Source organism: Dipodomys spectabilis, unplaced genomic scaffold, assembly GCF_019054845.1.
Source record: "Dipodomys spectabilis isolate Male_0828 unplaced genomic scaffold, ASM1905484v1 ptg001785l, whole genome shotgun sequence".
In the NCBI taxonomy this organism is placed as follows: domain Eukaryota; kingdom Metazoa; phylum Chordata; class Mammalia; order Rodentia; family Heteromyidae; genus Dipodomys; species Dipodomys spectabilis.
In genome coordinates, this window is record NW_024872462.1 from 14,509 (window position 1) to 19,419 (window position 4,911).

At 43.1% G+C, this 4,911-nt stretch overlaps 1 pseudogene; it reads right to left on the reverse strand.

Annotated features, from left to right (window-relative positions):
- Window positions 1-348: 348 nt before the first annotated feature.
- On the reverse strand, window positions 349-1,287 carry LOC122103114 (annotated as a pseudogene).
- Window positions 1,288-4,911: the final 3,624 nt, after the last annotated feature.

The window sequence follows — 4,911 nt, forward strand, 5'->3', positions numbered from 1 at the left end:
GGGCAAAGAGGTGTCTTCTACAATAGCCACTGAAGTGAGGGAGGCAGAAGGTCAGCTGTTCCAATGGGCAGATGTGGAGAGGATTCTAGAAGGGGATCAAATCCGATGTTTTGGGCAGGAGTATCAGTTATTTTTACAGAAAGCAACAGAGAAATTAATTTTCTTTTCTGACTACTGAAAAGTGGAAAGATGCTCAAGTTTACCATTTAAAGGAACAATAGACATTTCAAAAATCTCTGTCTAAACTTTGGTTTTCTTAAAAAAAAACACACACACACAAAACCAAGTCATCACAAAAAGAAATATAAGTTGAGGCTGTAGGCAGGTGCTGTTCTGTCCGTTGCAGTCTTTTGTGCAAAGTAAGGCGTATTGGAGCTCCAATTTAACTGATGCAGTGGGGTTTACTGCCTCTGCATGCCGAGGCAGTGCACGTCATCGGTGCCCTTGCTCTTGAAGCCTGAGAGGGGCTGACCATACTTGTCCACGCACCAGCAGAAGTCCCGCTTTCTGCCTTTGGAGTGGCTACACTGCTTCTTCTTATAAAATCCTTTCTTGTCCCAGTTGGGGATGTGCACACCCCTGGGACTCAGCACACTGAGGAACTTCAGGTGATTCAGGGTGTCTTCCATCTCTCTAAGGCAGGGACCATATTCTGTCTCCCGTTTGGACTCCGAGGAGAAGGTCTGGGTGTCCATGCTCTGGGACTCATAGTCAACTTTATAGCGCTGGTTGTCCTTCGCGTGACCTTTCTTGATGGTGTCCAGCTTTGCGTGAATGGAATGGAACTTGGAGTCAGGCACCCTATGTGTGCTGGGCAGGGCATGGCTCTCCACGCTCCCTGTGCCTCGGTCCTTCTCCGACTCACTAGTATTTCCTGAGGCGGAGGGCACCAGCAGCAGGTAAGCCTCAGCTGGCCAGGATGCTGGCATTGGGGGCGAACCTGCAGCCATCCAGTAGCGCCTGCAGTGGGCACGGCTTGCCCAGTGGCAGCTGGCAGCTGAGCCTCTAGCTGCAGCTGCAGCGTTCGGTGTAGTCACCGCACGGCTGGCCCTAGGGCAGAGCACATGTCAGGCAGCAGGCATAGCCTGGCTCGGGCACCAGATTGGCACACCCCTGCACTGAGCCAGCGTGTTGGCATCACAGGGCTCTCAGCGTAAGATGGGACCCTCGTCACCGGCGGCCTGAGGAACAGAGCCAGGGCGGTGAGCAGAGCTGCCCAGAGTGCTGGGCGCCGCTCGATGCATGGCGCCGGTCGCAGGGGCCAACTGGAGTTAGCGGTTACTGGGTCTAGGCAGGCGGTGTGAGATTGCAGGATCTGGAGCGCAACTACTGGTGCTCGGCGTGCAGCTGCCCAGCTCGCACCTCAATACCTATAAGTTCTAATATCACCCTTTTTCTGTGTTATAGTAGTTTGGCTGATTTTAATATAGTTAATCTATTTTGAGTTAATGTTAGTGCAAGCAGAGATCCACTTCTAGTTTTCTGCCTGTGGATGTCCAGTTTTCCCAACACCAATAGTTGAAGAGGCTATGATGTGTGTGTATGTGTGTGTGTGTGTGTCTGTGTGTGTGTGTGTCTGTGTGTGTCTGTGTGTGTCTGTGTGTCTGTGTGTGTTGGTCGTGGGGCTTGAACTCTGGGCCTCGGAGCTACCCCTTTGCATTTCATCTCCAGGCTAGTACTTGAAACACAGTTCCACTTCCCATTTTCTTCAGGTTTATTGGAGCTAAGAGTCTCATGGACTTCCCTGGCCCTGCTGGCTTTCAACAACCATCCTCAGATCTCAGCCTTCTGAGTAGCTAGATTAAAGGCATGAGCCACAGGCACCCAGCAAGGCTATGTTTTTTCCACATTACATCTTTCGCTCTTTTGTCGAATATCAGATGATTGTAAGTATGTAGTTTTATTTCTGGGTCTTTTCATCTTTTCTAATACGTTTTTTATTGTAAAAATAATGTACAAAGAATTACAGTTACATAAAGTAGGTAATGAGTTCATTTCCTCTCAAGCATTGTTACTTCCTCCTTTGTTTTTCCCCTACCATCCCTACCCTTCCACCTCCACAACTACTCCTTTCCATCCCACCTCCTCACTCCCTGCATAAAAATTGTAATGTACATTTTTGAAAATAGTGTCTTGATCTCATTGTTAAAATGGGTCAAACTGTATCCCTAGTTAAGCATTTGTTTTTTCCCTTCTCCCCCCAAAGCTAGAGAAATGTATATACAAGATACAGGGCATCGACATCAAAAAAAAAAAACAACACATAACATAGGTTACAAGATTGGGTCGAAGAATGATGATTGTTGACTTAATTTGATAAGTATTCTATAGCTTTTAATGGTAAGCCTTATTAACTCAAAGGGGGAGCAAAATCATTCAGAATAGTGGAATGTGGCTACCACTCATTTGATGTGTGTGGATAGATCATGATTAATCAAAATATATCTATTAATTCCCAGTGGTAGATTGCTATGCTAACTGGGAGGAGACTTTGTTAATGCCAGGCATTTGAATACTGGTAATGAAGCAGAATATGAGGGGAGAGCATTTGCTAAGGATGTAACTTCCTAGGCTCATAGTAAATACATTGAAGTAGAATGCTAAGTGCTGATCGACTGAGCACCAAATTTTATTCGTTGACTTCTTTGTTTTGTGAAGTCAAGGGATTTGAACCTAGAGCCTGGGTGCTGTCCCTTAATTTTTTATCAAGGCTAGTGCTCTACCAGTTTAACACAGCTTCATGTCCATAATTTTGGTGTTTAATTGGAGATCAGTCTTTCCAAATTTCCTCTTTGGGCTTGCTTCAAACCTGATCCTCAGGTATCAGCCTCCCGAGTAGCTAGCATTCCAGTTGTGAGCCACCAGAGCCTGGCTAGAATCACATTTTAAAAGTATATAGGTGAATCAGATGTGTCTAGGTACTATTTGAGCACTTTGGTTCCAGTGGGTCATGTCAGATTTAGAATAACATCAGAATTTTTCTCCTTGTAACTCGCAGCATCCAATGTCTATATAATTTATTCTGATCTTCATGTCTGATCTTTTTTTCTTCGTTGTACCTTTTTTTTCTTACTTCACAAGCAAGCACGTCAGTGATGTTTTCTTTTTCTGAAGCAAGTTACGTCCTTTCCCATCACTGAGGGATGTAGTTGCTGCTCTTACTGCCTGGAGTCCCTGCTTCTAGTTAATTGCATGGATGATGGCTCTCAGGTTAACTATCTCCTCCTCAGGGATATCTCCTCACATACCCGCTGTGAAATTGTTGCCACAAAACTACCAATGTCATGTCTCTGATTTACAAAAATTATCATTATGATTTCTGGTTTTCTTTTCAGCATGAAATTGATGAGGAGAGAGCCACATTCACTTGTTTCTCCAACACCTATAATAGTGCCTGGTCCTTAGTGCTCAGGAGCCTTGCATGGGGATCAGCCTTCTCCAGCTCAATTTATCCTAGATTCTGGTCAGGACAGCTCTTGAAGCTGATATCTGGTGGCTAGCAGTCATTCCCTCTCATTCTTTGTGCCTTTCTGTGTTGCTGAGTCCACTTCAGAGAAAGATCAGTGCCTGACACCTATTTGCTGTTATGGAAAGATGGCTATGACACCATACAAGTTATGGGCATTGTTTTGTGAAGCTGTGTGCGGGACGCATCCCCACACAAGTTCTCAAAGGCAAGTGTCTCCCATGCCCAGGAGTGCATTCCACAACTCAGCATCCAAACTATCACCTACTCCCTAATGCACTCAGTGTATATTCCCATTTCCATTAAAAAAAGAAAAATCAAGATATGCCTTTCATGATTTGTCATTGAATTACTGACACAAAGTATATAATTTGGGGGCTGGAAAAGTGGCTCAGTGGTAGAGTGCTTGCCTTGCATGCATGAGGCTCTGGGTTCGATTCCTCAGAACCACATAAGCAAAAAGAAAATAAGCTAGAAGTGGCCCTGTAGCTCAAGTGGTAGAGCACTAGCCTTGAGCTGAAGAGTTGAGGGATAGCACTCAGGCCCAGAGTTCAAGCTGACAACTGGGCACCCCCCAAAAGTATATAATTTTATGTATTTGTAAGTCTTTGTCCATCTCTCTTGAGCCCTTGACATATTTCTATGTGTTTGCAGCTTGGGAAGGGAAATAAGGTTTAATTCAGGATAGTCAAAAACATTTTGGGAGGGAATGCCAACTTTCCATCTGATGTTCTACAGATGTCCATCTTGGCACAGGAACTGAGTAGACTGTCATAGCATAAGAGTGTCATAGCACACAGAGTGTGATCCAACTGCATAGGTGTCGCTTGGCTACACTCGAGGGACCAGGTCTCCTCTGAAAATCTAATGGCATGGGAGTAAGAGAAACTAAAACTCAGAACTCAGCTTCCCACATCACTAGGATTACAGGCCTGAGTCTCATATACTAACTCATAACCGCCTTTTTATACATCGTGTAGCCTGTTTCATTATATTCACCTCATAGACAGATATACAAATATATGTTTATATTTATTCATCTATTTATAATCAGTGTTATATCTAGAAACACAAAAATATGTATTCATATAATTATAATCAAAGTTATATTACCGCTTTCCCCAATAATGTTTTACACTAATATTATGTGAAAAAAATACTTAAGATTGAAAAAGTTAAAAGCCCTTGTAGTATGAAAAATCATATTCGATCTTATATATCATATAATATACTATATAAAATGTAATGAATATAACATGTATTTCCATATAACTGATTTAATTGCTTCCTGATTTTGTTTGTCCATCTATGTAAACCTTCTTTCTTCTATTGATGATGGCTTATACTTTCCAGTGTCGATATTTCTTATGTATTTTGTCAAATATATTCAGCCCTAAGTAGAATTTTTATGTTAATGGAGCCAATTTTTTCTTCAATATTTCCCA